The sequence below is a fragment of the Phacochoerus africanus genome, chromosome 15, assembly GCF_016906955.1.
Source record: "Phacochoerus africanus isolate WHEZ1 chromosome 15, ROS_Pafr_v1, whole genome shotgun sequence".
NCBI lineage: Eukaryota > Metazoa > Chordata > Mammalia > Artiodactyla > Suidae > Phacochoerus > Phacochoerus africanus.
In genome coordinates, this window is record NC_062558.1 from 120,785,459 (window position 1) to 120,805,660 (window position 20,202).

At 40.2% G+C, this 20,202-nt stretch overlaps 1 protein-coding gene across 3 annotated transcripts in view; it reads left to right on the forward strand.

Annotated features, from left to right (window-relative positions):
- The first annotated feature begins 1,723 nt into the window (after positions 1-1,723).
- The window catches only part of ADD3 (adducin 3), a 132,303-nt gene continuing 113,824 nt past the window's right edge, over positions 1,724-20,202 (forward strand). The window contains exon 1 of one of the 3 annotated variants that reach the window (XM_047762764.1): positions 1,724-2,014. The gene's annotated coding sequence lies outside the window, so the exon portion shown is untranslated. Of the gene's footprint in view, positions 2,015-3,830; positions 4,170-20,202 lie in introns of those variants that run through there. The other 2 variants (XM_047762769.1, XM_047762765.1) reach the window with 2 other exon arrangements.

Sequence of the window (20,202 nt, forward strand, 5' to 3'; positions counted from 1 at the left end):
TTGCTCAGCCCCCACTATGGGTTTGTGAAACATTGTGTATGCTCATATGTGTTGTTATTTGTCTTGTGTGTGAATAGTGGAGACTGAGTTAAGTCCCCTGTGTCCCATATTACTCCTCTGGGTTTCCATTTTTTCCACTTGTGAAATTAGAGTTGGAGTCAGTGAGCTCTAAACTCTGTTCCAACTCTACCATCTGACAATGCACCAGTTTTTAAAATACACTGTTAAACATTTTGTACTCCAGTCAGTCAGTATCCTTAACCATATTGTAGGATCCTCCCTCTGGAAAATTGGTCATAGTTGGGTACAAAATCATAAGTCAGATAAAACTAAGTTTATTCACTTTACAAAAAGATATTTGATTTGCAAAATAATTTCAGAATAGTGGAAAATAACAAAATCTGGCTATACATTTAAAATATAGATTTATTTATTCTTTTTTTTTTTTTTTAGGGCTGCACCTGTGGCATATGGAAGTTCTCAGGCTAGGGGCTGAATTGGAGCTACAGCTGCTGGCCTACACCACGGCCACAGCAATGCCAGATCCGAGCCACATCTGAGACCTACACCACAGCTTGCAGCAACACAGGGTCCTTAACCCACTGATTGAGGCCAGGGATGGAACTCGAGTCCTCATGGGTACTAGTCAGGTTCATTACAGCTGAGTCACAAGGGGAGCTCTCTCTATATATTTTTAATCCAAGTTTTTAGGAAAAGTAGTGTAGAGTCAGACATACATGCATTAAATAATGAAAATATAAACGTTTAAATGTCATAAAATCATAGTATTTTGGAATGTGAAAGGAAATCTCAACCCAATATCCTCATTCTACAATTTAGGGAACTATGAAACAGAAAAGTTTATTTACTTGGTCAAGAGCACATAGGTAGTTAACAAAGGCTGTGCCAAAAAAATCAATTGCAGGATATTTTCTGCATTTTTCTCTATTTGTATTTTGGGTCCACACCTCCTCATTTACCTGTGAAGGAAAAAAAATCACAGATGTTCACTGCTCAAATTTAAATATTATTTAAAATAAAATTTAAAGTTATAATGCAGACTCCCAAGTTCCTCATGTGTAGTCACATTTTAATAGTGTAAATAGATTTGCAGGCATTTAAAGTAATCTACTTGAGTTCTTAATTTTGCTGAACTTTGCCACTGAAATAGCATAGTACCCTGCTACTATTTTCTAAAACTATTTCAGATATTTTTGTTTGTCTATAAATAATATTATTTGATAACTACACTTTGATCTCTGTCAATAATATATTTTCTTTTCTTTTTTTATTGAAGTAGAGTTGATTTACAATGATATATTCTCTAATACATTCATTGAAATTCCAGATATGCTTATAAGTGTTAGTAAGACTTTACTCCATTGCCCCCAATCATGTGTTTTATTATTTTTCACGTTCTTGTATTAAATAGTAAATAACCTCCCTTTAAATAGTTATCACTTTAGTGCAATGATTAGAAATTAAATATTAACACAAAATACTAGTCAGTTTCAAGGCACATCACTTTATTTTTGCCATGCACCCCAGAGTTTGAAGTTAGCAGGGCTCTTTAAAACTAATGCTTCTAGCATTTCATTGACTCACACTAAATTGGTCCCTAGATCACCCAGTTAATTTTAACCTTGACCTCCCACAGCTGTATTGCCTTACTCAGCCCAGAAAAACTCTCTGCTTCCACCCTTTCTGCCTCTTATGAAGCAATAGTGCAGAGGAAAAACAAAACCCATTCCTTTAAGAAAGATTCCGCCTCCTCTCTTTTAAGCAAGCGCCTAATGCTAATTGTGGAGTCTCTACTAAAGTCACACACTTTACTACTCAGCTTTGGGAGAAGCTGCTGCTGCTGCCGCTGCAGCTGTTGCCGCTGCCGCTGCAGCCGCCGCCGCCACCGCGGGTCTGAGGCTGCAGTAGGTTTCTGTGCAGCACTGCAGATCCACACCTAGAAGACGCACGCGTCTACTACGCTGGACACAAGAAAGCCTTACATCCTCAGTGGGTAAGCAAATCTTTTATCCATTTTGTCCAGAAACTGTGGGAAAGAGAGTGATCATGGAAAGGATTGCTCATCAGACATGCTTAAAATGGATTATGTTAATTTGTCTCCCTTTGGGGGGGGGGGAGTCCTAGATTTGTGACTAGCAAATGCCCTGTATAGGGGAGACTATTGTCTGATACGTGCCCTTAACATACTTTTGGGGGGCTGTTCATAAAAAGGTAACCTTAATGCATTGCCAAGCTTTTCATTCTCTGCTTTTTAAATGCAAGAAAACATCCAGCCACTCCCAATATTTCTCTCAAATACTGCAGATATTTTAAAATCCCAAATAAAATGACAGGCAGAATATTTTCTAAATATTTTCTACCCAAAGCCAGGAAGCCTTCCCCACGATCCTTTAGGGGTATCTAAAAACCATAAGACATGGTTAGATTTTGAGCATATGGGAGATGGTGGTAGACTAAAATTTCTTAAAATTTAGTCCAGTGCAGAGAGAAAATAAGGATAAATGAATCACAGTTTGGGCCAAGACAAGATTCATTTTCCACACTTCATATGTGGGAAGAGGAAACTACATTTCAATTAGCACATTTTTAAGGAGGAGGGAGGGGATGAAGATGAGGGGGATGGCATGAAGTATTTGAGGGGGAAGAGAAGAGTCTGCAGAAGAGGAAGGAAATGAAATGGAGTGTTGCCAATGCCTTGGAAACGAAGAGAGATAAGGGTGGGGAATGAAGTTTGTTGTGTGTGTTAGGGTGGGGTTGACCCAAGGGACCATGAATAACCAGAATGGCGCTCAGCCGGGCGTGCTTGGGAGTGGATTCGTGCCTGTGGAGGACATGTACGCCAGAGGGATGTGCAAGTCGTGGGTGGCAGAGAAAAGTGTGCTTTGCTGGGAGGTCTATTTCTAGAGTAGGTCGTGTCTGGGAGGTGGGGGGTGGGCGGCCCTAGTGTCACCTGTGGATGGATCCATAGCCCTGCAATTGCGTGTTGCAAAGTTTACCCGCCCCCAAATTCATTTTGAAGGCTGGCGGTGCTTTGACTTTTCACCTCCCAGAGGTCAGCTGTCATAAGGTCTCAAGGCCAGGAGCCAAAGTGGGGATGAGACCCTTGATACCCATCAAGTAAGCAGGATTGAGAGAGCGCCTGCCCTGCCCCTCTGAGGAGGTGAGTAGAGGGAGGAGGCGCCCCCATAGGCAACTATGCTGAGAATACCCAGGCCTCTCCTACGGGGGGCGTGTGGAGGTTGAACCTTAGCAGTGGCCTCCTGCTGAAGACCCAGCAGCCAGTGGCTAACTAAGAGCTGTGGCTTAGCCTCAGGATTAGGAGAGAGCTCTCTCAGGTTAGGGAGGGCGACATTTCCGAGGCGCCCTTCCTCCCCGCTTCTAGTCGGGTTTGCGTAGGAGTCGTTTACACCTCCGACCCTCAGGGGACGCCGCGGATAGAAGCTGCATAGCCACTGAAGGACGCTGAAGAGATGCTAGACGGCTGTCCCCTGCAGGCCCTCCCAGGGGCCGGCCAATAAGCCCCAGCGACCGTGGCTTCTGTGACACTCTACTGGCGGGCCGGGTGGGGGCTTCAGGGGGTGGGACCAAGGCTCTGGAGGGGCGTAGGGGACCACGAGGGGCGGAGCCTTGGGAGGCGGGGCCAGGAGCGTCCCAAGATTCCGAGGGGCGGGGCCAGGACGCTCGGGGGCCCGAGGGGCGGGACCAGGGGCGCTCGGGGGCTGCGAGGGGCGGGTTGGGGGTGGGGCCAGGGGCGCTTGGGGGCCTAAGGGAGGGGCCTTAGGGGCGGAGCCAGGGGGCGCTCTGGGGGCGCTAGGCCAGTCCCGCCAGAGCCCGAGCAGCCTGCCGGTAACGGTCGCAGAGGCGCGGGGAGGGAGGGAAAAGAAGGAGGTTTAAGTTATATTTTAAAAAACCGAGATCGAGAGCTAGAGGCATCGCGACCCAGGTGTCGTCGCTTCCTGCTACAAAGGGCTCAGCGCCCAGGTCCCTCCTTCCTCAAGCCCCTTCCCCTCCTGCCCTCCCTTCTGGAGCAGTGCGGCGCTCAAGTGGCGGCAGTGGAGAATCGCCCGGCCGCTGCAGCCCCAGCGGCCGCGGAGAAGGAGGGAGGGAAGCACAAAGCCGGCTGCGAGCTGCGAGCTGCGAGCTGCGAGGTAATCCTGAGGGGAGGGAAGGCGCCGTCTTTCTGCCCCTCCTTCCGGCAGGGACGGCGGGCGCCCGCGCGGGCTGGGCTGTGGGGACCCTTCCAGGGGGTCGCGCGGGGTTGAGGAATGTGACCGCTCGCAGGCCTGAGGGGACTTCCTATTGGCTGCCCTTGTGGCCTCAGGTGAACCCCTTTCTCTCCGAGGGAGGTGGATCTGCAGGGGAGGAGGATCTCGGGGCGCTGCGAGGTGGGCCTTACGAGGTGGGGCGAGGTGGGGCGATTTCCCCTGGAGGACCGGGAGTTCTGAAAATCAAGAGCTAGCTGAGGCTTCGGTGACCCGGGGGACCTTACGCTCTGAAGGTGCGCTCCAGGAGGGTGGGAGGTTCCCGCGCTTGGAAAAAAGGTGGAGGTAAGGGAGGGGGTGTTGGTTTGTTTTACCCATTTAAAAAAAACTTCTGTTACAAGTTGAAAGTGTTCAACCAAATCTTACTCCTGCAATCTGCGTCCCCATCCCCCTCAACAGCCACACACCCCACCCACCCCACCCCTGCAAACGTATGCACGTTAGGTTGCGCTTCCTGCCCGGGTTGACAAACAGAGTTGGCAGCAGGTTCGCTTTAGTGGTGTTTGGGGCACGTCCAGCCTCTTCGGAGGTATGCTTTTATAAATGAGGCAAGATTGCAGAGACAGGTAGAGTAAGGTAGGCCTCTATTAAAATGGCAAGAATGGCCTCAGGTAAACTTTTTTTGTTGCAGAGATTTAATTGCAAGTAGATGCCAGTTTAAAATGAGAGAGTGATGTAAAACCACTAATTTCTTTGGCACATGTGCTATTGCAATTGACCTGCTAGAGTGGTGTGGGGAGAAACAGAATTTAAGTCAACCGAGAGGCTTTTAGTGGGGATTATATGCAAATTTGGTGAAGTTGATAAGATGGGAGGGTAGGAATCTACTACATAAAGGTGTGTGCACGTTTATGTTAAATTATAAGACATTTTAGGCTTAGCAGTGTGAAATGGTTGCTTTTCTTGGAATGGAGTACATCTGTATCATGCTGAGTACCTCCTGATTTTGGCCTTAGAAAACTCCTAATGAGAGTATTAAAAAGAGTAAAATAAGAATACAGTGTAATTTGTCATTTTTAAATAAGACGCTTGACTTTTTTTTTTCTTTTTTTTTTTTGTCTTTTTGCCATTTCTTGGGCCGCTCCCGCGGCATATGGAGGTTCCCAGACTAGGGGTCGAATCGGAGCTGTAGCCACCGGCCTACGCCAGAGCCACAGCAACGCGGGATCCGAGCCGCGTCTGCGACCCACACCACAGCTCAGGGCAACGCCAAATCCTCAACCCACTGAGCAAGGCCACGGATTGAACCCGCAACCTCGTGGTTCCTAGTCGGATTTGTTAACCACTGAGCCACGACGGGAACTCCGATGCTTGACTATTTTTTTTTAGTGTGTAATTAAGATATGGGATCTATTCTTTTATAAGGTTGTTACTTTGGGAGCATATGTATAAAGTTTTTAATATATGACTTATTTTCATTGTAATTGCACCGTAACTCACTCATTTTCCTCTGTTTAAATTGAATAGATTAACTTTGCAGAGAGAAGGCCTGCAAAAAATGACCACTTTTACTATATTTAACTCTTCATTGCTTTGAAGAGTTCAGTCTTTGCTCTTAAAACTATAAATTGACCTCAAGTGCTGGCATGTTGGAATGTTGCTTTTAAAGAAGAAAGTTGGTTTATCTATTTTGAATGTTGAATGTAATTTAGGAGTTCTTGAAATAGTTGGTTATGAGACATTCATTATGTTGCAGCTTTTTACATGTATAAGGAAATGTTTGTTGGTAAACATCTGACATACTGACAAGTGATCAGATGACACCTAGAAAATATTTTTGCATGATAGAAGGACTGTAATTTCAGAATATGTTTTACATTCTGGAAATGGATGAGAAAATATTTTTTGCATGATAGAAGGACTGTAATTTCAGAATATAGATTTCACATTCTGAAAATGGATGAGAAAATTATACTGTACATTTTGCTATTTCTAACCCCCTTTTTCAATAATGTTATAATAGGATGATGTTTAAAGTGTGGATTTGGTCTTTGTAAAAGCAGAATGTCTTTTGAGACTAAGAGGACTTCCTCCTACACATCAGCCTTCCTCCTACACAAAATCCTAAAATCTAAATACAGGGTGGGGCCCATGCTCTGAGGTTGTGAGGCCTCCTGTAGCAGGTCTGTAGTGTCTGACTGTTTTTGTCACACTTAAGCCTATGCAAGTTGTTAGCTGTTTAATCTGTCCTATCACAGAGAGTTGTTTTGCAGTACTGGGAAGCACTTACGTATGTCATCAAAGTGTAAGAAGCATTTCTATTGAAAGAAGTCACATAAAAGCGTAAAAACCCAACTCTGAACAAATTGGGTTTGTAAAATATTGGGCAATAATAACATCAGACTCCTAATGAGTTGTTATTTATATATAAAGTGCTTAAAGTCTGGTACTCAGTAAGGGCTTTGTTTTTTTTCACTTATTTTTTATTCTTTTCACTTTTTAGGGCCACACATGCGGCATATAGAGGTTCCAAGGCTAGGGGTCAAATCGGGAGCTACAACTGCTGGCCTACACCGGAGCCACAGCAACGCAGGATCCAAGCTGAGTCTGTGAACTACACCACAGCTCACTGCAATGCCAGATCCTTAACCCACTGATCAAGGCCAGGGATTGAACCCGCAACCTCATGGTTCCCAGTCAGATTCGTTTCCACTGTGCCGCAATAGGAATTCCACAATAAGGGCTTTATATGTTTATCATTATCAGCATAAAATGACTTTTTTTTTTAAGTCATTATATTATGCAACCCAGCAAGTGAAGGAAGACTCAGCAAATACTTGTAACAGCCAGTATTTATTTGCTCTATCTCTGTGCCAGGCACAGAGTTTTGTATGATTTAATTTACTTAATCCTTGTGACAACCCAATGCCTAAACAGAGACATAGAGAGGTTAAGTATTTGGTATAACCACTAGGCACAGGTTGGTTCTGAATCCAGAGCCTGGCTGAGAGTGAGCTTATGTGACTAGTGGCCTCCGTGCTATTACACTTGTGGTAATACTTGCAGATCAATGTCGTATCCCCACAACTCTAGGTGTGTATATATCTTTTTAGCTACACTCTCCTGTATTACTACCAACTTGTTTTTAAATCTGAAGGGTGGTGACTAATCTACATTAAGTAGAATCGCCTTTTGACTTTGGAAGAGGATTCTCTTTTCACATAACATGTTTAGCTAGGATGCTAGAAGTTGGGCTATAGTATGTTATCTTTTTAATTACTTAAGATTAATGTCTTTGTTGTTTTTTAAACTTGCTAGATGTATAGGGCTCCACTGGACAGCAGGCCCCTTGGAGAGATTCTTGTTCTACACTAAATCAATAGACCTGATTTTCTCATTACCAACACCATATCAACTTGAAGTAAATTTTAACTCATTTGTTCAAAATTTCACCTGAGTTGCCTCTTAAAATTAGCCTGAAGTGGAAAGATGTCACTTGTGGCTTATACTTTGTCACTTACATTCCTCAAGGTGTGTTGCTCCTTCACTAGTGTAGTTGATAAGTTCAAGCAAATTAATTATAACCTAAATTAGTAGCTCTTTTAAGTAATATTTAGTTACTATTGTAGGGAGTTAATATGTTCTTTATTGACAATTTAGTAAAAGGTAATATTGGGAAAAAATATTTGAAAACAAGCATACAATGAATTAAGAAAGCTCAAACTATATTGAAGATACGGGTTACTGATTTGTTTCTCACTCTAAAGAAACATTAATTTCTTTGCTATAGTTAATATTCAGTGCTGTTTCAGATTTCTTTGAAAATATTGAACATGTAGAGCTTGAATAGAGATCATTTTAAATATTTAATCGAGTACTATTCTTTTAAACATAGACACACTGTTTGAAATTAAGTGAGCAGTCATAGACTGTGTCTTGTCATTGAGATGAAAAATGAATGCCCTAATACTTTATTTCATGTCTTCTATGTTAATACTTTATCATTTGATCTTGGGGTCCGCGCCATTTATTTCTAGGTGAGATTGTTGCGAGGTCTTTTAGGTCCTGCTGGTGACCAAATTCTCTTGGCCCAAAGTCAAGACAATCTCCAATTTTTACTGTAATGGATTGTGTATGTTAAGAGTCCTATTTAGGAGTTCCCATCGTGACTCAGTGGAAACGGTAATCTGAATAGCATCCATGAGGATGCAGGTTTGATCCGTTACTCAGTGGAAACGGTAATCTGAATAGCATCCATGAGGATGCAGGTTTGATCCCTGGCCTTGCTCAGTGGGTTAAGGATCCAGTGTTGTCTTGAGATATGGCGTAGGTCGCAGACATGGCTCAGATCTGGTGTTGCTGTGGCTGTGGTGCAGGCCAGTGGCTGCAGCTCTGATTCAACCCCTAGCTGTGGGTTCGGCCCCTTAAAAAAAAAAAAAAAATCTTTTAAAATCAAACAGGTTAACAGTCTTTCATTGATTATGGCTTGAAAAAAAAGTCTGTTATCCCTCGTATATCCCTTATGGGTAATAGATGAATTTAATTACATTTTTCTTGTAGCAGTAACTAGTTATGGACACACATGTATGTAACTTTACTATACTTGGGGAATGCTTTTCCTTTCAAGGAAAGTTGAAAATGATTCACTTGGCATTCATGCAGTGAATATTTATTTGAATATCAACAGTATGCATAGAGTAACAATTTTAGCTGAAAATTAATTGAAAGTGTTGAATAAAAAAGGGTGTGTGAGTTTTTTGTTTGTCATGTGTCTTTTAATGTTGCTATATGTGAACTAGTGCTCAAATCAGATTCAAAAGTATGTTAATTGCACAGTTGAAAACACACTTCAATGTTAAAAAAGTACTATTTAACTTACCCTAAAGTCTTAGATGATAGCATAGATAATCAAAACCAGAGTCCTTTGTTTCTTTAAACTGTTTTTTGTTGGGGTTTTTTTGAAAAGCTGCACTAATAATCTTTTTCAGGTTTCTAGGACGTGACTTACTACACTGAATAAAGAGTATCCTAGAAATCTTAAAGAATGAATGTTGCTTTCACAGTTGTCTAGCATAACTCAAGAAGTAATCACATAATCACCAAAAGGTATAAAATGTATGCAACCATTGATTTTTTTTTTTTTTTTGTCTTTTTGCCATTTCTTTGGGCCGCTCCCACGGCATATGGAGGTTCCCAGGCTAGGGGTCAAATCGGAGCTGTAGCCACTGGCCTATGCCAGAGCCACAGCAACGCGGGATCCGAGCCGCGTCTGCAACCTACACCACAGCTCACGGCAACACTGGATCCTTAACCCACTGAGCGAGGCCAGGGACTGAACCCGCAACCGTCGGATTCGTTAACCACTGCGACACGACGGGAACTCCTATAAATTTCCTTCTTAGGATGATAGTATAGACTGGCTTTTAACTATGCCAGACCTGAACTGTTGTTATAAAAGATATTTAGGCTTTGACATAGAGTTTTATCTTTATAATAAGGTTAGATCTAAGTTGAGCTTTTTACCTGATGTCAAGCTGCTCTCTATCACCAACCTATACTTTATTTACACTTACTAGTTTTAAAAGTTGGCTTTAGTTAAAGCTTAATTTGCAAATGTTAAGACTCCTTGATATAAGATGAACTTTGAAACCTCTGGTTTTAAATTGCCTGAAACTGGGCCTGAGGATATTGGTGTGTAGCAGTACATTAACTAGCATTTAAGATTGCTACCTCCTCAAACAACACTACAGTTTGAACCTTGGGTTATGAGGCTCACTTTTTCTACCATAGGCATCCATGACTTCCATAAGATAGAAAATTTCCCACAACTAGCCAGCCAGGAGGTAAGAACACTCTTTTAGAAACTTAAGGACAATAACAACATAGGTTCTTAATACCAATGTCTCAAGAAGCATACTGTATATATTAACAAAACAATTTAAAAATTTTAATTCTCACAGTGTGCATTAAGGCAAGTAGACATTAAGGTAAGCAATATGAAAACCTAACTCTAAGCAACATACATGAAATTGTTATTTTATTCTTTTTTGCTAACTCTCATACCCTTTTAAATTTGTACTTGTAATTTTTCACTCCCCCATCCCCCACCAGGGACGTGCTTACCTTGAATGGAAGAGGAAAGGACAGTGCAGGGGTGAGTTCAGGAGCTTGTTTAATTCAGCTCCCATAGCTAGTGTTGGTTGCCTGCTAGGGCAGCTGGAATCCCAACAATGTAGAAAGCAGCCAGGTTGGAGAAGTGCTGAGTTTTATCAGTATCTTGGGGACTTAGTGTATGCCTTTAATTTGTCACCATCAGCAATGTTTCTGTGAAGTTTTTCCACAGTGGCTCAGCTCATCCTGTGCAAGGACAGCATTTCCTTTTCCCTTTTCCATACAATATTCTCATCCTGTCATCTTTAGATCTTCTGGATGACTAAATGCCAGAGCAAAAAATAGGTTTACTCACTAGCCTCATGGAGAAGGTAATTAGGCTTATTTGGTATGTCTAAAGAAGTATATTTTGGGATCAAGACCTCCCCAGGGATTCTTGAACACCCTACTTTTAATTCTTCAGAAATTAGAGCCAGCAACTGTTAGCTGCATTGTTACTTCTGATCTCATTTTCTTATTAGTACATAAGAAAAAGATTCTGTAAGGTCAGCCTTTTACTATCTAAGGAAGTGGTTGGAGAAGGGTGATGGTCAGAGCTCAAATGGAGTTGTAAATGGACTTCAGTGCGTAGGATGTGTGGCATGCTGAGTGGAGAGGGGAAAGAGATTAGCAGTGAAACCGATATATTGGCCTTATTTCTTATACCCACTCCCAATGCTTTTTTCTTTTTTCTTTTTTTTTAACTTTAAAAGAGTCAAAAAAACCCAGTCTTTTTCTTGACTTTTATTGTCAGGATTGAGTTTTATCTGTCCTAGAGAAAGGTAGAATTTTTAAGGTGATTCCTGTATGACTGCTAAGAAGTTTGGCTTTCAACTGGAGGTTGCACTAAAAAGAATTTCCTTCCATCTCTCTCCACGACTGTCTGCTTTTTAAATTAAAAAAAAAAAAAAAAAGAAGAAGAAAATCTCTGAAACACAAGTGTAAGAAACCTTACTTATTATCCCGGAGTAGTTTGGAGCCATTACGCATTAAAGTAAAATACATACCATTAATGAATCAGAAATCCATATTACTTTAAACACCTTTTTTTTTTTTTTTTGGCCAATCTAGATCTATAGTAATTTTGTATTAGGATGTTTGATTTTTTTAAGGTGGTTATCAAAAATTATGTGAATTATTTCAACCAAAAAATACTGAAAGGTAATACATCTTTCATTAGCCTTAGTGAATGTTAATTATTACAAATCATAGTTCTCTAAACACTTTGCTGTCATTAAATACTTTAATTAAATATTTGATAGACAAGATTTGTCACTAGCCCCTGAAAGACCGTCACCTCTGTAGCAGAATTTAATAAGAAGGAACCTTTTATGCCTGAATAACGACAGTATATCTGGAGTTCCTGTTGTGGCTCAGCAAGTTAAGAACCCAGCTAGTATCCATGAGGATGCACTTCAAACCCTGGCCTTGCTCAGTAAGTTAAGGATCCAGTGTTGCTACAAGCTATGGTGTAGTCCGCATTTATGGCTCAGATCTGGCATGGTTGTGGTATAGGCCGGCAGTGGTAGCTCTGATTCAATCCTGAGCCCAGGAACGGCCATATGCCACAGGTGTGGCCCTATAAAGACAAAAAAAAGAGCAGTATATCTGCTTGACATAGAAAAGGCTCTGAGAAGCTGATTACTTGGTAATCATTTGAGTTAGGTGATTTTATATTGTGTTTGATGTTTTATAATCTGAAATTCCCTGGGCTCTTTAAAAGTGTCTGGTTGGACCATTAGCTTTTGATGAATGGGTTTCTGGAAGGATTGTGACAGCCAGTTAAGTGCTTTGAAAAGAGAATCCCTGAATTGTATCACACCTAAATGGCACAAAACATGCTTCTTGGTGCTTGTGTAATTTGGGCTCAAAGGGAAGAGTGCCATCTACTGAATGGCCAGCATCAAGTTGAGCAGCCCCAAGTTTTTGTTGCGGAACTTTCAGCAGGCTCCTGGAGAAACCAGACTCAATTTCATCGAAGGATTTGACAGGATCTTAGCACCAAGTGGAATTGTTGCTTGCTTAATTTTAATTATGCTTCCCAGCAGGAGGCCTAAACACATGATGAAGAAATAATTCACTACTTGGTGGAATGCATGGGAAAGAAACTTTAAGAAGTTGTTGAGGCTTTATAGTTAAAAACAGTCTAGCAATGGTGAAATCATTGTTAAATTAAAAGTGGTACAGAAAATTATTTTAGTAAGGCTTGTTTCATTAGTGGTTCTGGTTATTGATGGCTCCTGCAGGCAATAATGAGGTTTAAAATTTGGGCTTCACATTGTCAGTCATTTGCTTAACTGGAGGTAAGGGTTTTAAAAATATTTGGATAATTTGGTTACTGTTTTTCCTTGCCTTTTTCTTTGTCTCAGATTCTAAGGCAGTTATATCTACTTGAGTGAATTCACTGTTTCAAAGTGGATTTTGTTGTTTAGGCTTGCTCAAGTGGCCTCTCGTTTTGTCTTTTGTCATGTTTTCCCTGACTTCCAGAAACTGCTTGTGGTTATAGCCATGGGTAGAACTGAAGGTAGTAGAACCAGTTATGGGTCTGGTGTGGAGATTTATGACACCTGGAATAGCCCCATCAGAGCCCAAGAAAAGGAATTGAAAGGAAGCTTTGAAATTGTTGTAAGAAAGTATTTTTGTTATTTACTATATGTAATTAATTAATCATTAACCACTTTTCTCAGCCCTTAAAACCTACCAGGGATCATGTTAAGCACTTTACATAAATTATCTGAAATTTAGTTAAGTAACTTGCCCAAGATCATACAGTTAATAAGTGGCAGAGCCAAGGCTTGAGCCTGGGGCTAATTCCTTTACTGTGCTATATTGGTATTTATTTGAGCTGATTCTAGTTGGTGACTGCACAGAAAACTTGAACGAAGATTAAAATGATGTTTCTACCTCTCCCAGAAAATATTGGTGGTTTTTGTTTGTTTGTTTGTTTGTTTGAAGAGGGTGATGAAATGGGTACTAGGACTGAGATTTCACTAGAATCAGGAAATATATGAGAGATGGACTTTCAAATAATTTGCTGTTTGGTTTGTCTCTAATATTCATTTCTTCATTCCTTTTGCTATATTATTTATTAATTTAAGACCATAAGAAAAATGTATTGAATCATTGAATTGTTTCACATTGCTTAAAATATGCTGCTTCTTGGGTGGAAGAGTTGAGTTACTGAAGGATTTTATGCTGAATTAGGGGGGTATGGTTGGGGATAGGTGGGGATTTATTAATTTTTATATTTTTCTTGCTCCTAAATACTTTTAGGTAGTGGTACTTTTTGATATGGCAAAACTATTCCATGTCCACAGTATGATAAAATTCAGCCATGTGCCTGTCTGAGGTCCTGGGGAAACTTGTGCACATTAGCTATGCTCTGTTAGACGAAATGAGTACCATATTTCATGTTGTATATACTTGTATTTTTGAATGCATGTATTCTCAAAGACACTTAGCACCTAATATTAGAGTATATATTAAAAAAAAACATATTTTGACTTTAAAAGGCATCCTTATTACTTTAAAAGGTTGGGAATCATTATTTTTGATATAACCAAAAGCTTGTAAAATTGCAGATCCACGATGATTGTGCTGTGTGTTCTCAAACCCAGTCACTCTTTTAGGACTTTTGATTCTTTCCCTTCATATGTAAGAGCAGTATACTTTATTGTCCAGAAAAATCCCCACAGGAATATCAACTGTGTAACTCTTTGGGATTCTGACTATCCAGTCAACATAAAAAAAGCCAGCAACAACTAAGATTACTATGCAAAAGATGTTACTTGGCATTGTGTGATGAATGCTAAACGACAGATACAGATAACAAATGCCATAGGTCATCTGGTCAAGAAAAGGGTACCATAGATGGAATGGTCAAAAAAAGGTACCCAGGAAAGAGGAATAAGTGTGGGCCTTGAAAGGTACAGTAGGGTTTCACTAGATGCAGGCCATGGAAAGGATTTTGTCAAGAAATTACTGTCCATGAAAATAATAATCCTTCTTCCATAGCAAAACAAGAGATAGTTTATAATAGTGGCTTACAGTTTCCTCCCACCATAAGGGACTTGAAGGCTGCAACACACTTCAGTAACCGTGCCAAGAACACACTTCCCTAGAAGGTGTGTTAGGATATTGCAGGGATGGGGGAGAGGATGGTGTGTGGGGGGGTGAAGATCATGTACATTTAATAGATGAACCCCATGTGAAAATGACTGGTGCATAGAAACATCTTTAAATTGCTATTTTGAAGCCAGTAATGCTTGGGGAAGTTGGTACTTAGAAAAAGACTTAGACTTTAGAAATCCTCATCATTCCCAAAAGTGCACAAGGAAAGTCTCCTTTGGGAAAAAGTTTACATTTTTTTAAAATGTGAATTTATCCATCATTTACTTTGCTCAGTGCTAGAGTATAATTTCTGTTACAATTTTTAAATCGAATGTGTGAATTGATATTGTTGATATTACAAGATTTAATAATTTCTACTTAATTTTCGTAAATAATATTGTCTGGTCTTATATTTTAGGGAATTTGTTCCAAGGGTCTAAATTCTCTTAGATTTGGTAATATTTAGCATTATTTATTTGAAAAATACTTAGTGTAACTATTCAAGATAATTTGGCCACACTCATAGCATGTGGAAATTCCCTGGCCAGGGATCGAACCTGAGCCACAGCAGTGACCCAAGCCACTGCAGTGACAACACCAAATCTTTAGCCCACTGTGCCACAAAGGAACTCTCACTATTTCTTTTTTCACTCTGGTTTTTTAAACAAATAAAATACATGAGAGGTTGAGGTTAAGATTCGTTTTAGTTTGAAGATGTTGTGATTGTAGTTCTAAGGAAGGTGAATTTACCAAACTAGTGGTTTTAGTTGGAAGCTGGCCAAGAAACCTATGATTGTACTGTTGGAAGGTCCTGGGAATAGGTCTAAAAGAAGGCCAAGACCATGAAAGTCCTTGGCTCTATGTATATGTGGCAGTTGAGAAGGACATCAATCATTCCAGGAACTTGTCAACTCCCAGAGGTTTTTTCATTTCTTCAAAAGCTAAATATAGATCAGGGAAGTAAGGCAAAGGGAGTATTTATGGGTGATGGCAAATTTAAATAAGAGTGGCCAGTGAAGTCCTCACTGACCGGTCACTTGAAGAAGGTAAGGGAACATGTACAGTCACTCCTTCATGTCTGTGGGTTGTGCATGTGCACAATCAATCAACCACAAATCAAAAATGTTTGGGGGGAGTTCCCGTCGTGGCGCAGTGGTTAACGAATCCGACTAGGAACCATGAGATTTCGGGTTTGGTCCCTGCCCTTGCTCAGTGGGTTAACGATCCGGCGTTGCTGTGAGCTGTGGTGTAGGTTGCAGACGCGGCTCGGATCCCGCGTTGCTGTGGCTCTGGCATAGGCCGGTGGCTGCAGCTCCGATTCAACCCCTAGCCTGGGAACCTCCATATGCCATGGGAGCGGCCCAAGAAATAGCAGCAACAACAACAACAACAACAAAGACAAAAAAAGACAAAAAAAAAATGTTTGGGAAAAACAATTCTAGAAAGTTCCAAGTTGCAACTATTTATGTAGCATTTACGTTGGATTAGGTATTATAAATGATCTAGAGATGATTTAAAGTATATGGGAGGATGCAAATATTAGGCCATTTTATATAAAGGACTTAAGCTTACTTGGATTTTGGTGTCCGCCAGGGTCCTGGAACAAATCCCCCTTGAATACTGAATACCAAGGGGTACCAAGGGACAACTGTATATATCAAGGGGAAGATGGTGGCAGGCAGAGGGAACAACAAGCAGAGGCCCCAAGGCCCAAGAGTATCTGGTGTTGGATGAAACAGAATGAGTGATGGGTGTTGGGAAGCCACTGGATGTTTCATAGAAGTGAGATACAATTTGACATATGTTTTTAAAGGATTGTTTTGGCTGTGTTTTGACATTAGACCTTAGTGGTGTAATAGTCTTGGTGAGAGACGGTGTATCTGGTAGAGGTGGTGAGATCTGATTGGCTTCTGGATGATAGAACCAACAGGATTTACTAATTGGGATGCAGGGTATATCAGAGAGAAAGGAGTCAAACTTGACGCCAAGATTTGGGATGCAGACAAACACTTGCAAATTTCAGGAGCAGGAAAGAGTAGGAAACCATCTTGAGACATACTAAGTTTGAAATGTCTATGAGAGATGTTGGAGTAGGAAGTTACTATAACTGGAGATTAGTGTATAGTTATTGGCTGACTATATAAACTTTGTTATTTTCCTCTTTTCATTTAAAAATATTTGCATATTTAATCCCTTTGATGTCTAGAAGAAACTTTGCTATTGTAAGGATTTGATGTATTGCCATACATCTTTTTAAGGGAGTTACTCTATTTTATAAAACCTTGACTTTTTTTTTTTTTGGTCTTTTTAAGGCCGAACCCATGGCATATGGAGGTCCCCGGGCTAGGGGTCGAATTGGAGCTGTAGCTGCCGACCTATACCATAGCCACAGCAACATAGGATTCAAGCCGTGTCTGCGACCTACACCACAGCTCTCAGCAACGTCGGATCCTTAACCCACTGAGCAAGGCCAGGGATTGAACCCACATCCTCATGGATACTAGTTGGATTTGTTAACCACTAAGCCATGGTGGGAACTCCTAAAACCTTGAATTTAACTTCTAAGGACACTTAGTCCCACAGGAAATCTTTTCCTCTAGGGATAGAACAATTTACTTTTAAACAAAATGTGAAAATAAAAATAGTGTTGTTACTGCCCCTAAAAACTTGTGTGTAAGTGTAAAATGCAATAGTTTGACTGTTCCTCCAAAAGTTAATGTGGTTTAATGGTTAAAAATAGTGATATATAGTTACCATTGTGGTGCACCAATTCTATTCCTACATTACATACACAAAAGAAGTGAAAACACATGTTCACACAAACAACTTACACCACTGTTCATGGCAGCTTTGCCCATAATAGCCAAAAAGTGGAAACAGCCTAAATGTCTATCAACTGGTTAATAGATAAATGTGGTATATCCATGCAATGGAATATTATTCGATCAAAAAGAAATGAAGTTCTGATACATTCTACAACATTGTGGAACTTCGAAAATATGCCAAGTGAAAGACTCAAGATACAAAGGCCACATGTTGTATGGTTTCATTTGTGTGCAATACATAGAATAGGCATATCCATAGTGACTGAAAGAAGATTGATAAATGGTTGCCAGGGGCAAGGGGATATGGGAAATAAGGGGTTTCTGCTTAATGGGTACTGGGTTTCCCTTTAGTTCTAGAACTAGATAGTTGATGGTTGCACAACGTTGTGAATACACTAAAAACCACCACTGAATTGTACAGTTTAAAAGAGTGAATTTTATGATGTGTGAATTATATTTCAAGTTTTAAAGAAAGACACCAGGGAAAAAAGTGTGTGTGAACACCCATTTGTACAGAAATGAAACAACTTACATAGATCTTATTTCTAAAATTGAACTGTTTTCCCAGTAGAAATTTGATGAAACAAGAATTATCACATTAAACTTAGTTTAATTCGGTTTGCCTAAAAAGACAGGGTTAAGATACTTAGATCATTCAGATAGAAATCAGAAACAGTTTGTGATCCTACCCTTGACAAGTCATGGGTGAGTCTAAATGTTTTTAAATACCCAGTTTCTTAGAGATGACCTAGATAAGCAAAAAGAAGGCTCTATGATGATCATTTCCATGGGTTTCAAACAGCAGAAATCAGTTTTTAAATAAATTTATTAGGTCTTAAGTCAATAAAGATGGCTTAATTTTTTTTCTCCATAATATTGAGGACTCTTTCAATATTTTTTAAGCCAACTCAAGATAATATTTACCTTCTTAAAAACATTATTATCATCATCAAAGAGGTGCCTGTTGAGTACATGAAAGGATTGTTTTTAACTTTCATGTACCACTTACCCTAGTGTTATTTTTTATTAAGATATAATTCACATGCCATAAAATTCAACCTCTAATTTTATTATGAATATACATATATTCATATATTCCTTTGTTAAAAGAAACTTCTGGAGAACAGAAGTCCATATTTGAATGGCTTGATATGTTTTCAGCCTCTTTTTCTTTTTTTTTTTTTCTTTTGTCTTTCTCTCCTTTTCACCTTCAGTATATGGAGTTTCCCAGGCTAGGAGTCCAATTGGAGCTATAGCTGCCGGCCTATGCCACATCGATAGCAACGCTGGATCTGAGCCATGTCTGCGGCCTACACCACAGCTCACGGCAACACCGATCCTTAACCACTGAGTGAGGCCAGGGATCGAACCTGCATCCTCATGGATACTAGTCAGATTTGTTAGCTGCGGAGCCATGATGGGAACTCCTCTGTTTTCAGCCTCTTAAAGGAAGCATATGTGATCCAGACAAGAACTGTAGTGGGGAAGATAGATGCTTATGTAACAGACTCTAAGACCAACCTGAAAGCAATGCTATAGCAACAATTTAAAGGAAATGCAGGTGGGCAGAGAAAAGGGAAATGTTCATCCCACTGGGGAGAAATAATTCATGGAGGAAGATGGCATTTAAGTTGAGCTTTAGAGGATCTCCTAAATGTTGAAGAGGAGAGTAAGTTACTGACGGAAATAACAGACTGTGCAAAGGCATGTGGATCTGTGGAATGGTTGTGGAGGGAAAACAGGAAAGGTAAGGCGGAGAGCACCAGATCATTAAGCCTTGGATGCTATTTTAAGAAATTTAGGTTTTATACTATGGCACTTATTTTAGCTAATGAGAAGCATAATCAAATGTACTTAAAATTTGGTGTTGTGAAGAACACATGAAAAGATGCTTAACATTGCTAATTATTAGAGAAATGCAAATCAAAGCTACTATGAGGTACCACCCTATACCAGCCAGAATGGCCATTATCAAAAAGTCTACAATCAGTAAGTGCTGGAGAGAGTGTGGAGAAAAGGGGAACCCTTTTGTAGTGTTGGTGGGAATGTAAATTGATACAACCATTATGGAAAACAGTATGGAGGCTCCTCAAAAGACTAAAAATAGAACTACCATATGATCCAGCAATCCCACTCTTGGCATCTATTTGGAGAAAACCATAATTCAAAAAGATACATGCACCCCCATGTTCATTGCAGGACTATTTGCAACAACCAAGACATGGAAAGCAACTTAAATGTCCATTGACAAGATGTGGTACATATATACAATGGAATATTATTCAGCCATAAAAAGAAATGAAATAATGCCATTTGCAGCAACATGTGTGACCTAGAGATTATCATACTAAGTAAATTAGGCACGAAAGACAAACATCATATGACATCACTTATATGTAGAGTCTAAAAAAAGGATACAAATGAACTTATTTGCAGAACAGAAACAGACTCATAAATCTTGAAAACTAACTTATGGCTACCAAAGGGGGCAGGTTGGGTAGGGGATGGATTGGGGATTTGGGATTGGCATATGCACATTGAGCTATTTAGAATGATTAGTCATTGGGGATCAATCATTCCACATAGCACAGAGGACTGTACCCAATGTTCTGTAATAATCTGTGTGGGAAAAGACTGGATGTGTGTACTTGTATAATTGAATCACTTTGGTGTACAGCAGAAATAATTTTAAATCAACTATACTTCAATAAAACTTTTAAAAATGGAAAAAAAGAATGTGGTGATAGGAAGTGTTGGCAGAAAGACAATTTAGGAGGCATTTAGAGATGAGCAAATGAACTAAGGCAGTGGCTTTGAGATTAGAATGAGGAATGAGACATTTTGGAGACAAAAATCCATGCAACTTGCTGAACAGTGCAGATGTTGAGGAAACA